Source organism: Pipistrellus hanaki (assembly GCF_964339955.1).
Source record: "Pipistrellus hanaki genome assembly, chromosome: 2".
NCBI classification, from domain to species: domain Eukaryota; kingdom Metazoa; phylum Chordata; class Mammalia; order Chiroptera; family Vespertilionidae; genus Pipistrellus; species Pipistrellus hanaki.
In genome coordinates, this window is record NC_140504.1 from 47,871,858 (window position 1) to 47,885,901 (window position 14,044).

The following is a 14,044-nucleotide window of genomic DNA, read 5'->3' on the forward strand; positions in this document are numbered from 1 at the left end:
AATAGATGCTTAACAAGTACAGAGATTCACTCATTCAGGTGCATATTCTTTCTTCCTTCCTTTCTTTCTTTCTTCCTTCCTTTCTTTCTTTCTTTCTTTCTTTCTTTCTTTCTTTCTTTCTTTCTTTCTTTCTTTTTGTAGACTTCAAAAACATTTTACTTAAGAAAAGTTCCGTTGTAGAGAAATAATTCTGCAGATATAAAATGTAAACAGTTACATCACTTGTCAGGAGCAGCACCATGTTTACACCACTCAACGTCCACATTGCGTGTTTGGCTAAAAATCAGATATATAAAATGAAAGACTCAGACTGAATAATCACCATTTATGCCTGCTCTGCTCAGTGTGGAGAAACAGTCCTTGGGAAATGATAGCTTATGTTCGACTGTGTGCTTCTATTTTCAGATGAACGGTCTATTATTGCTCATAGGACACATCACTTACAGAAATCTAAATAGGCATTGGAACCCCCCAAGAGCTATGGTTGTGCTACAGCTTGAGGCAAATGGCCAGAAGCACCTGGGCTGATGCTCAACTGACTGCCACTCCAGCAGGAAACCGGAAGGTGCAAGGCCAGTCCTGGCTGCAGGAGAGGAAGGACCAGGCTCCAGACCATCCCTGGGGCCCATGCGGGAGGAGCTTAGCTCAGTGTGTACAAGAATGGGCTCGTAGCCAGGAGAAGCAAATCATCTGCTTATTTGCATTGAGTGTATTACTCATGAAGTGTCCTCTTGAGTTTATGTGATGGCGAGCTTTGAGTATGCCACAGATTTCCAGGAAACACCATATTCTCTTAACTTTACTTTTGTTGGGTGAGGCGGGAGGAGTTAGAGGGTGGTTGTGGATGCCCAGCATCTTCAAAGACATGCTCTGAGTTATTCTGCCATCTAGATGGTGGGACTTTTGCCAAAAGTCATGTATATTACCACCGAGAGCTGTAACTAAATTAGGATCGGCAAGTAGCAATGTTGGAGGTGTTGTTTCTTTCTAATACATTCATCATTTACAGTAGTTATTCCTGAATATAACTGGCTATAAGTTTATTTGTTTGTTTGTTTATTTTTGCATATTTGCTTTACCTTATCCATCATTTTGGATAACAAATCCCTTGCCTGACTGGTTTTGTTTGTTGTGTTCTGAGTCAGCAGGGAAAAGCACATCGGGGAAGAGTTTCTCAAAGCTACATCCAGCATATTTAGTTCTGTTGGTTGTAGTTTCTTTGCAAATTCAGGGCATGGTGTTCCAAGCTGTCCAATCATTTTATTCCACTGATCAATATGATCTGTACCTGGAAACAAAACACCACCTTTGATCATTTCTCCCATGGTGCACACAACTAACCAAATGTCAATTTATTCATCTATTTTTTTTTATTTTTTTTTATTTTTTTTTAGCTTGTCCCTAGGATGATGTCAGGTGCTCTGCAGTAGTGAGACACTATGTAAGGTGTCATCATGAAACTAGTTTCTGCAGTCCTGGCCAGTCCAAGGTCAGGAATCTTTGAAGTACAGTCTGATTTTACTGCTATATTACTGGGCTTTAAGTCCCGATGACTAATTCCAGCGGAGCGAAGGTACCTGATTCCACACAGCATCTGATAGAGGAGGTTGGACAGTCTTTCATGATTTGGTTCCATCTGAATCACTTGGCAAAGATTTGCATCCATGAACTCCCTGACTATATAAACATCTTGAAATTCTTCTAGAGGTTTCTGTGGTGTGAAAACATTCAAAAGGCCAATTATATTTTTGTGATTAACACATTTCCTAAGAATCAGTTCTCTGTGGACCCACATAGCATGGGTTTGATTCTGAAATGGCCAGCTTAGCTTCTTGATGGCAACATTTCTTTCAGGAATGGCAACACAAGCTGCATGTACTGTTCCTTGAGCTCCTGAGCCTGTAGGTTTTAAATTCTTATATCATTTCAGGACTGTGAATGTAGGATCTCCAATCTCTACACTACAAAAATTGCTGTCACACTTACTTCTGCTCATGATGGCAAGCAATTAATTTAATGGCTTCATCAAAAAATTTGTTGAGAAGTGGACAGCACAGCGAATGGTGACAGGGGAGCCCACCGGAAGGACCAGCACTGTCTGGGCGGTTGCCACAGCCGTTACCCAGAACTTCCCATGGCTTGTGTTTTCTGGCCTCAGCCGCTCCACTGAGTTTCATGTTCATCTAATAAAAAATATGTATCCCACCAGTGATATGCCAAATACTAGGCTCAGCACAATGGTGAGAACCATCACTTTACTGCCCTCAAGGAGCACACAGTTCTTTGGAAGAGAGACATTACATGAACAATTACACAAATTCATATAAAACTACAACTATTGCACAAGTGCTAAGAATAAGAGGTTGATGGTCTGATGAGACCTGGTCAGGAGTCAGGGCAGGCTTCCTGGGAGCTGGAGGGAACAAAGGTGTGCTTTCCAGGACCACCCAGAACCCCAAATTCCCAAAGCCCACTGGTCTTCATGCACAGGTCCACAGGAATGGCTGAGAGAATGAGACTGCCTGGAGTTGGGGCCCCAGACACAGGCCAGGCCCACTCCCCTTTCTTGGCTGAACACACACACCCTGGCTTCCTCACCTGAGTGGCCCGGGGGTCTTAAGTCTGCTTCATCTCAGAGACTGCATGTCACCAGCCACTGCTCAAAATCAGTGAAGTCCAGAAAGATTCCATTGCTCAGGGACTGAAGACCCCAGAGGCAAGGAGCCCCAGAAAACTCCAAGGGAAGGTGGGCTGTTAGCTAGCTTTTTAGGCAGATGCAGTCTAATTTGTTGTAAAAGTGATGTGCAAAAGGAGGGAGGAGTCATTTCTTTCCCAATCACTGACCCTCCCACCACCTGTCAAGCGAGAGATCTCTTCCCTGTGAATTTATGCTAATGCAGCTGTTTATAACTTATGAATGAGGTAGAGAGGCTGATTTACTGCTGCCTGGGGGTCAACAGAGGAGAGAAAGCTGTCTCTCCCTCAATCCCTCAAGGATCATTATAAAGTCCCCTTTTCTCCCTGCTTCCCCTGCGTAGTGAAATGGAGTGTTCACTGCTTTGATTTCTAATTGGCACAGACAGCTCACTCCGGGGTCTGGAGTTCACATCAGCATGATCTTATTTAAAACAAGTTCTTTTTCAAATGTCCATATCCTGTCCTGCTATGATGCAGAAGATCCCACCTTCCCTTGGCTTTAAGAGAGGGTGTTGGGGGCATGTTAACCTAATGTGTAAGGCCGAGAGAATCCCTGAGGGGAACCCAGAGCAGCAAGATGGATTAATTATCCCAGGGATGGTTTGGTGAGACTGCCTGTGTGGCAAGATGGTAAGAAGCTAGAAAAATTCCTGGGCAAAGTGGAATGGGAAACTGAGACAAGAAAATTAAACAGGGCCAAGCAGTTTGGGCAGCTTTCAGCCAACTTGTGAGTTGCAAGACCTTATCTTCCCCAACCAAGGACACTTGAGAGCAAATGGTTTATACATCTCCTCCCTAACCAGAGAATACATACCCTGGCCTGGGAAAATAATGAACAAAGACCCAATTAATGACATTTGTGCCAGCTAAACAGATGAAGTCTGGGGGACAAATTAAAAAACAAAACAAAAACAGAAGCATTTGGATGATTTCACTTTAAGGGGAAATGTTAGGCAGGACAGATTGCTGCTATGGCAGGAGGAGGGGAAGGGGGAAAAGGAATATATATCTCAACCACTGACAAAGAAGTCAGCAGTCTTGGGACTTGCCAACATAAAATTGCCAGATGTCCTCATAAATTCTGGGAAAAGCTACAATAATGTAAAAGGAGGGACCTTGAAATCTAGTCTATCCAACAGAAGAACCTTGAAATCTAGATGGGGGCGAAGTAGAAAACTCTTGAACCCCCACCACGCAGGGCACGCAGACTAGCTGAGTTGCCTGCTTGTGCTTTCTGCCAAGTGTATTCTTAAAAATTTGCTTGTTTTGCTTCAACACTGCTTTCTGCCACTCATCTGGATTATTTCTCAAGAGTGTGACAAGACTGAGGAGGTGAGAGGCCCTTTCTACTCAGACGACTCTCCGATAACACATGGACAGGGTTGGGAAAATCCTCTTCTGGATTTTGGTGGCTCAGTAACATACAGAAAGAGGAGTGGTTAAGACAAGACGCCTGGGTGGAGGTCCAGCTCCCACCCACACCCCAGTTTACTGAGGCACGCTGACACATCACTCCTCTCAAAGTCTTAGCTGCATTCCTATCATTTAAAAGCAGGTCCAGATTTTCCTCAATTTTTTCCCAGTTTAATATCCATGACTCTAAATCAATTTCACTTTTTATCCCCCTCTTTATAGTCATATGATTATTGATGGTTTACAAAAGTAATTATGGCACATATTTTAAAACTTCAGTGAGGGCCGAAACTGGTTTGGCCCAATGGATAGAGCGTTGGCTTGGGGACTGAAGGGTCCCGGGTTCGATTCCGGTCAAGGGCATGTGCCTTGGTTGCGGGCACGTCTCCGGTGGGGGGTGTGCAAGAGGCAGCTGATCGATGGCTCTCTCTCGTCAATGTTTCTAACTTGCTATCTCTCTCCCTTCCTCTCTGTACAAAATCAATAAAATATATTTTAAAAAAATAAAAAAAATAAAACTTCAGTGAGGAAATTGTAAGGAAAAGAAGAGTAAAGCTGAGTCTTACCTGCTTTGTTAGAGGTGAGCCAAAAGTTGCCTCTGTACTTCCTGGAAGCCAATGCAGTGAGTGAAATACAATCAAGTACAAGAGTAAGAGCATAGATTTAGTGAGGATAAACCAGTTTTTTAGAAAAAGGTGAACTCCTCCTGTTTCTAAATTCTGAGTGAAATTTCTCACTTAGGTCTTCAAAAAGAGGGAGCTCTGTCATGTTATAAGTAAATCCTCAACAGTATCTTTCCAGAAAACACATTAATCTTCTTATAAGGTCCCTTACTGCCAACCAGTGAATAATATATAATACAATTTGACCCAAATAAAAAACTGCACTCCACATCTAAATTTCTCTGGTGGCCTTTGTCAGCTAAGAGGAGAATAGCAGAGTAGCTAGGATTTCTCAACTGAAGGCCAATGACTCCTGGGGTCCCCAGACAAGTTCTTGAGTTTGACAACGCCAATCTGAGGAAGTACTTCTCAATCATTTTCATGTAAATTCCTATAGAGGCAGAGGAAAAGAGATGTATACATCACAGGAGCCACCTGGGCCAAGGGCCATCTATTTGCTGTGCCAATCTAGTATTAACATAATGAGACAGTGTCCCTTGGGCATACCACTGCTCCACCTGTCCCCTTCTCCCTCTGCACCACTATGCTGGCTCTGTCCCAGTTATTAAAGACAATGGAAGGCCCAAGCTGACTCAGCATTGGTCTGGTTGAAACTGCCTTTCTTGGCTCCCAATTGCCCTACAGATTAAGGCTCAAAACTGTCCACATGCCATTCAAGGTTCTATGCGATCTGCCCAGCTTTCTCCTCTGGCCTCAATTTCTCCCCCTCCCCACCCCAATCAAGTCCCCAACACTCCTGTCAACCCACTGATTTGCCTTTGTGCGGACATTTCATACCTCTGTGTGTGTTCTCTTTGCCTCTCTCCCCTCACAAGTAAAATTCTCTTTTGACATTGCTCCCATCTTCCAAGACTTCAAATGCCACCAAAGCCAAATTTCCCTACTTTCCCAGGAGACATAAAACCTTCCTCTCTCACATAGCAGCACTTGGTCAATGCCACATTCACTTACACAGCTCATGTTACTTAGCCCTGTCAATGTCAGTCTCTGGCTGAGGCTCAGGAATGAAGCCCTCGGACCACAAGAAGGACCTGAGTTCCTGGAGTTGAGGTCTGTCTGCCCAGCTTGACTGGGGGTTTCTTTAGGGCAAAAGTCTCAAGTCTCAGCTCTCTGGGGTCTCAGCCCTCCCTCACACTCCCAGCTGAAGTTTAACAAGTGTCTACATAATTATTTGCAGGAGACAGGGGCATAGTGGGGCTGCATCAGGGGAGGGGTTGCCTCAAAAGACACCTCGCTCTGATTGGTGGGGGAGGAGCCACAGGCAGTAGGCCTGTCAGCTGGATGAGCTGGGGAGGGGCAGGGCTGCCCTGGCCAGCAAGCAGCCATTGGCTTGGAGGGAAGGTGATGAGCACCTGACATGCTTTGCGCTTATTGGCATTTCTTGCTGCATCTATTTACTTAACCAAAGCACTCAGGTCACAATGGCCATCAAAGCTTATTAATATACTTGACATTTTGCATTCATGCAACTGAAGCTTCAGCCTTCTATCCACTGGCTGTGCCATGTAGTAATTAAAACGGCGGATGAGGTGAGCCCAGTTAATCCTCTGGGCAAGGTGGGGCTTATTTTTCAAAGGTTTACAGTTTCAGCTTCCAGGGTGTGCTGGTTTGCTCTGCAGAGTTTCTACTGGGCACTTGTGCACCCACTGTGCCCCGCGCCTTCTTCTGAGTTTGCGAGCATTCCCGAGTACTGAGGTATTTGTGCAAGTGTGTGTGACGGTGTATCATGTGACAAGCCTATTTACGAATGCTTGTATGAGCTCTTGTGCTTGTTCTGTGGGTGTCCACGCACGCCTGTGTCTGTACAACCACCAGGTCCCAGGGCCCAACAGCACACACTCAGCAAATGTGCTTGGCAGGCGAACAGGTTCCATTTGTCTGTGTGGTACTTGAAGCACCAGGGTGGCTGCCCGCTCCATGGATCACTTCCATGTTTACGCTGAAGTGCTTGTCATGACCATTACCAGGGCTCTCTAAATTCCCCCAGAGAACCCAACCCAGCGGGCTGGGATCACGTTATTGGATGTTGTCAGCATCCCACAGAGGGGCTCAGTTAACTCCTTCCAGACGAGTTATTTCGTTATTTACCTCATTCTGAATGGCAGCTCCAGCCATGGAAGGCAGGACCCCTGTGGCCCAGCTCCATGGGGGAGTTAACATGAAATAGGATGAAATGGAGGCCCTGGAAACAGTGAGAGGATGCAGGGCCCCCAAGGACCCCAGGCCTGGTGATCGTGAGCTCTGGGTCTGGGGGCTGCATCCTGACCTTCCCTGTGATTTTGGAAAGTTACCTCCTCTCTCAGGGCTTGTTTTCTCATTTTCAAAATGAAGGGGTTCAATGTGTCATTTCTTTCCTTTCCTTCTTTTTTTTTTTTTTTTTTTTGTTGTTGTTGTTAATCCTCACTTGGGGATATTTTTCCATTGACTTTTAGAAAGACTGGACGAGAGAGGGAAAGACAGAGAGAAACACTGATGTGAAGAAACACATGGATTGATTGCCTCCTGCATGACTCCAATCAGGGCCCGAACCAGGAAGGAATCTGCCCTTGATAGGAATTGAACCTAGGACACCTTGGTCTGCAGGCAGATACCCTAGCCGCTGAGCAACACTGGCTAGGGCTGAATGTGTCATTTCTAATGTCCCTTATACTAGTATCTACCAAGCTCAAGGACTATCCTGCTGTTTTTGGTGGAAATCATACACTCCTAAAATTGTCAGAACAGAAAGGGACCTTAGCCCAACCTCTACACTTCCTCGAAGCCGACAACTTATTCAGAGCAAGCCAAGGCAGAATAAACAGAATATCTTGTCTGGGGTAGGTTTGAACCATCCTGGTCCCATGATGCTGTCTTGAATGCATTTCATTTCTGACAGGTGACAAAACTCATATACCCTCATCTTTGGTCAGGACTTGTCTTATACCTCAGCTCCTTCCCAGACGCCATTCCTCCCCTCCCCATCACACCACCAGCATCAGGCACATGGTCCTATCAGAGTATCTGAAATCCTTGGAGGTCTCGCCCCAGAAAGGGTGGTTCTCGGCAGCACGGGCACTGCCCGGGATCCTATTGGAATGTCAGGATGGCAGCGCACCCAGACCTTGTGCCCAGATCCCCAGGTGATTTGTTGGCACCTTGTGCTCAGGAGCCACTATTCTAGGGACAGCTGGTCTCTTCTATGTCTGTTCCAGTCACTGATTTGTCTCCCCAACTAAACAGTGAATTCTTTAAGGGTAGAGTTTGGAATAGTCCCTGGTGCAAAACTGGTGCTCATCGGGTATTAAATAAATAATTATTGAAGGCAATGAACTTGGCACCACATCTGAAAAAGAAGACTCGTTATTGATGGACAGAAAAAAGCAGGGAATCTGGAAAATAGACCCCAGCCCCACCCAGAGGCAGGGGGTTCAGGACTAGCCTGGTTAGAAGAAAGGGGTCTGACATGAAAAAGCATGAGAGGGGAGAAAGGAAAAGGTGAAGGGAAGAGAGGATGTTAAGTTGTTGAAAGACAGCTAGATCAGGGTATTTGGGACATCCACCTCTTCTAATCCCATTTCCTCTTGTTCAGTTAACCGTGGACAGAGATGAGCATGCGGGTTGGAAATACGGCTCTGGAGCCAGAGAGACTGGGTGTAAATCCCAGCTCTACACAGGCCATGTGATCTTGGGCAAGTCACTGAACTTCCTGCATCTCCAAAATGGGGCCCCAGAAGTACCTTCCTCGAAGAGTCCCCCCCAGGATTTAATGTGATAATACAACACGTTGGCACAGCGCATGGCACGAGCAAGGGTTCCTTGGATGTGGAATGATTGTAAGTGAAAGAATAAACACATCGCCAGCTCACCCGAGTCTGTCCAACCCGAGAACGTGACGCCGAGCTCAGCGGGCAGGCTCGAATCCTGGGCCTTTGTATCAAAGGCTGCAGTTTTCCTCCCCACTGGCCTCTAGACCCACTCAAGACTCTCCTCTCTTTATGTGAGCACATATGAGCCTAACCAGTGGTCAAGGGGGGTGGGGGCATGAATGGGAGGAGTGGGGGATTGGAATGGGGGTTGAGGACAAATATGTGATACCTTAATCAATAAAGAAATTAATTTAAAAAAAAAAGTAAAAAAGAAAAAAATTCGGACAGATGAAGTATTGAAGAAAGGGTTGTAAACTCAAATGAATACCCAGGCCATGCAGCTAATAAATATGTTTATTAATAGGGGCCTTAATCAATAAAGAAATTAATTTTTTAAAAAAAAGTAAAAAAGAAAAAAATTAGGACAGATGAAGTATTGAAGAAAGGGTTGTAAACTCAAATGAATACCCAGGCCATGCAGCTAATAAATATGTTTATTAATAGGGACCTTCCCCATCAAAGAGATGTGAAATCTCCTGATTTTTAAAGGCCTGTGGATAAGACCACTATACACAAGCCACCAGTTTGCTGTTCCTGTAATTGATAGATAATGCTATTTTTATTCAATAAATATCTGGGAAAGTGGGGGGGGGGGGGGAGGTGGCACCCCCTCCCGCCCCTGGAATCGGGCAGTGCACAGCCCGAGCAGATGCATGCTGTGTTCCTCTCCCCTCGGCAATCCTCGCGGTGTTCCTCGTGAATAATGGAAGAGCCTCGGGAACAGCTGTGCAGGCACCGGGTACAGGCAGTTCAAAGTGGCCACAGATCTGCTGCTCTTTTGAAACAGTCCCTGCTCTTTTCAGTGATATTCTGGGAAGGAGAATATTGATCTCCAGCCCAGCTGTTTAGGAGAGGGAGGAGCTGGGGGAGAGCACACGGCGGGAGAGGTTCTAAAATATGCACTCAGCTGGCTCCTTTCCGGGCAGAGTCTGTGAGCACAGGCAGGTCTGCCCTCAGCCGGCACAGGGGACACATTCTCTGAGCCACTTGGCGTCCAGGGTGTGGGGTGGGTGCCGAGCAGTCGGCCCTGCACTGAAGGCAGCCGCTGCGCATCCTGTCAGCACCGGCCACTGGTGAGGAGCCATTCTCTCCAAATAACCTGGCACGTGTGCTGGGCGTTGCCAGAGCCTTCTCCACGAAAATGTCTCTCCCTACCGCTCTCCCTGGCTAATGAGGCACTTCCCACTTTTGGATTTGTATGCCAATGGAGACATGGTGGCCCATTTATTCTTAATAGCCTTTCTGAAAAAATACCAGAAATTACATAATGACTTTCAGAAAAATCACATTTACACAAGTGAAAGGAGGAATGATTTTTATTACATTTTTCTAATGAATATGTAATTATTGGCTAAAAAAAGACCTTCCTGATTCACAAAATGTCCATGCTTTGTCCTTGTGAGAAGAGATGAGATTTGGATTCATTTGTGCGGGTAGCCTGGGATAAACCTCCCTTCTTAGCCCTCCCAAACGATACCACTCCATCCTGACTCAGCTTGCAGTTCAGCTCTGTCCCCAGGTGCCCTGGGAAGTGCCCATGGGGAAGGGGTGATGGAGAAGGGTCCCCGTGTAGGGAGCACCTCTGGACTGCTACACACAACATCCACCCCATCTTGGGGAGAAGCTGGCCATCCTTCCAGGCCCACAGCCAAGACCCCCTTCTCCATGGAGCCTTCCTGGTGGCCCAAACTGCGCTCTGACCCATTTGTCAAAGGAAGGAGAAGGATTCCAATGTGACAGAAACTGCTGTTTGCCGCTTCCTCCTGAGCACACACTAAAGTGTCTTTTCTGGCTCCCCTTGGAGTCAGGTGTGGCCCAGGGACTGAGCTCTGGCCAGTGGAGTATGTGAGCACAACTTCCAAGCCTGGCACACAAAGGCCCCACCCACTTCCAGTGGAGAGGCCTCTGAGAAGTGAGGAGGGCCCCGCATGAAGCAAGGACACTGGGCCCTCAAATGATTCTGCAGAGCCAAGGGCCCCACCTGGGTTAGGCTGTGTAAGAAATAAATTTGTATTGTGTTAGAGCCACTGAAATGTTGGGGTCACTTGTTACAGCAGTGAGACTCCCTGACTATTACATCCAGAGAGATGAGCCCCTGGTAAGCCCAGGGATCCCAGGAAGTTGCCCTCTGAGGTTCAGCCATTGGTGAATCCAGCAAGTTGCCCCAAACCCCTCTTCCTAATTCCCCACTTGCAACATCTCCTTCTCCATTTTCTCCCAGATTGCCGAGCTATCAGCCCACATAGGAGGGGCTCATGTCTGTGCACAGGTCAGCCTGCAGGTTCACATTCCGTGGCCTGATCTAGGGCCCCAGCCACCCAAGCAGCCTCTTTCTCCCCACTTTCCTGCACTCTGTCTTAGAGGCCAGTGCATGTCTCCAGCTTCATGAAACCTTTGTGACTAAGGATGAAGAAAAGAAGCAAAAACACACAAAGGATGGTTTGGGCAGCTTTAACTAGTTCTGTCTACATTCAACCAACAGCCACCTCAAACCACTTGTGAAAGGACCATAGCATCTTCGAGCCCCTAGTAAAAATCTCAAGAAGAAGAAGAAGGAGGAGGAGGAGGAGGAGGAGGAGGAGGAGGAGGAGGAGGAGGAGGGGGAGGAGGGGGAGGAGGAGGAGGAGGGGGAGGAGGGGGAGGAGGAGGAGGAGGAGGAGGAGGAGGAGGAGGAGGAGGAGGAGGAGGAGGAGGAGGAGGAAAAGGAGTGAACCTCACCCACCATTGGCCTCTGGTCTCACATTTGGGTTGGATTGCTAAAACTTCATTTGAAAAATCTTCAGTTCCATGGACTTTGCCTTCATAGCACTTGCCATAAATGGTGAATTGGTTCTAAAAAGCTGGTTCTAAAACTTAGATAGAAAAACAGAGGAACCAAAGGAGCCAAAGCAAGTGGGCAGGGAAAGCACAGTTGGAGGACGTATCCTCCCACCTTCCATACCTGCTGTGACAGGTGGACCGTGTGAACTGGGGAAAGGAGAGCCTCAGATCAATGTGGAAGAATAGAGAACCCAGAAACAGACCCACAGGTCCATGGTCATTGAACCCTGACCAGAACGCCGAGGCAATTCATAGCGCTCCTCTCTCTCGTCATTTAAAATGACGCGTCTATGTTTTTGTTAGACACCCACCTCCCCTCCCGGGCTGCAAGCCCAGGAGGAGAAAGAGTGTCTTTCTTGTTCACAGCTATTTCCCCAGTACTTCACACAATGCCTGGCACAAACGCGAGGCTTAACAACTGTGTTTGGAAGGAAGGAAGACTGGTGGGTGGGCAGGCTTTCTCGATCCTTTGGGCATGAATGGGATCTTTCTCCACACTCAGACTTCTGTCAACATCCATGTAGCTCTTCTTTTTTCTCCATGCATACAAGATGTTACATAACATTTCACTCGTTTTACAACTCTCTTTACTTCCAAAATGCGGTTTTTCCAGCTACAAAGGCCCGGCTATAAAAGCAAGCAGGCCTTTTGTGCCATCTGCTCTGGCGGGAAGCTTTGTATTCTCAAGATTTCTGTCTTTACTTCCTTTTAACCAGCCCAGAAACCTTCTCAACTTCTCCTGTCACCTGTCGTGGTCTGGGTGGGGATCTTGTCTGTCTTTTGTAAGGACACATGCTTTTTATTTACAGCCCACCCCGATAATTCAGGATGATCTAATTTTAAAATCCTCATTGTAATCACATCCATAAAGACCCTTTATCCAAATAAGGTCATATTCAGAGGTTCTAGGATTAGGATATGGACATAGCATGTAGGTGTCATCACTCAATCCCTACACACACACACCACCAAACTCACAGGCAGGACCATGCTGCTCGGACTGTGAACTGGGCTGCTGGGCACGTGTCGTTGAACTAACACCTGTCTTCCATAAAGCACATTTCACAGACATAAAATTATTTAATTCTCAAAGAGATCTGGGCGGGAGGTAAGTATTATTATCCCATTTGAAAACAAGAAGAGACTGAGACCCAGGGAATTTGAGCGATGTCTCCAATTCACATGGCATCTAGGAAGTACAGCTGGGACTTGAACCCAGGCCCATGTGTCAGGAGAGCACGGACTTAGGTGAAGGGGGATGTTTGATTTCCAAATAGAAAGTTGGGCCACTTGACCCAATCTGAGGCTGGTCAGCTCATGGTGGTGCCAGCAACCACCCATCTCACTAAAACTCAGGGGAGTGCAAAATAAGATCACTGCTCCTATCTTTAAACCTTGGTTCTCTTCTCAGAACACTCAGATTTCCTGCTAGATTTACACACAGAAGAATTTCCACAGGCCGGGAATAATGTGAATGATCCTATTACAATGGCTGGATTTTATTGACCTTCATATCTTTATAGGATAGAGTTCAAAGCAGTGCTAAATACCGGTAAGCATTTTTGTGGGCTGGTGAACATGGGTGGTTATCTGCAAGGTTGCCTTACAGAAGCCTGTCTCTGTCCTCGCTGGACGTTCAGTCTCTCTCAGCGGGAGCACCTGACCATAGCAGGAGAAAGCATCTCAGAAAGCTTTACAGCCACAGTATCAGAATCCAGCGGCCCTCCGCTACTGGGGCTGCAGAATTACTGTGACGTGGGTCGTTTCCACAGCTCTTACGTGTACTCTCTCAGAGCAACCAAAACATGTGTTAGGAAATGATGCGATGTTGAGTAGGTCCAACACCCTATACAGATGTATAAGCAAGCAAAGAAGTGTCCTTCAGAAACTAGGTAGAGAACACAGTTTGCTTTGCCACATGGAAATTGTTCCTTGGCCTCTGAGGGGGAGGAAAGCCTTCATGAGAAAGTTAATTCTCCAGGAGGCCAGAACCCTGGACTCAGATAGGATCTCTGACAGGAAATGAAAGGGGCATTTCATAAATCGGTGTTCCACCCCGAGCGCCGTGTAGGTGATACAGAGCTAACAGGCCCATGTGATGGCTCCAATTATTAGGTACACCAGGCCTCGCCGCCAGCCCTCGCCTCCCAATGGTATCCCATACTGAGTCACTTGGTCACAGCACGGTTTTCTGTCGTGAGATATCCTCACCCGCTGCCCAGTGCTCCAAGGGAAGGGGCCCAGAGAACCGATGCCATAATTGATGTTTTCAAGGGTGACTGGGAGGGCTACAGAAACCCTTCTGATCAGTCCAGGCTGTGCTGGCTTCTTTCTCTGAACCTTTACAGCACTTGAGATCACATCTAAGCATGTAGCTCCTAAGCACAAGCTAGAAGGGCTAGAAGGAGCCGTGGGGCTCACACAGCTCTCCCTGTCGACCCCAACCTTTCATCACCCATTCTCACCTCAATATTCCCAAGAATTTCCCTGACTTTGAACACCTGCAGAGGGGAGAACTCCCCCTTT

At 46.9% G+C, this 14,044-nt stretch overlaps 1 pseudogene across 1 annotated transcript in view; it reads right to left on the reverse strand.

The window, feature by feature from the left end:
* The window catches only part of LOC311615034 (mitogen-activated protein kinase 8-like), a 109,755-nt pseudogene extending 107,759 nt beyond the window's left edge, over positions 1–1,996 (reverse strand). Inside the window, exons 1-2 of the transcript in view lie at positions 1,385–1,996; positions 1,080–1,282 (exon numbers count right to left, since the gene is read on the reverse strand). The product of the transcript in view is annotated as a mitogen-activated protein kinase 8-like (transcript). The remainder of the gene's footprint in view (positions 1–1,079; positions 1,283–1,384) is intronic.
* Positions 1,997–14,044: the final 12,048 nt, after the last annotated feature.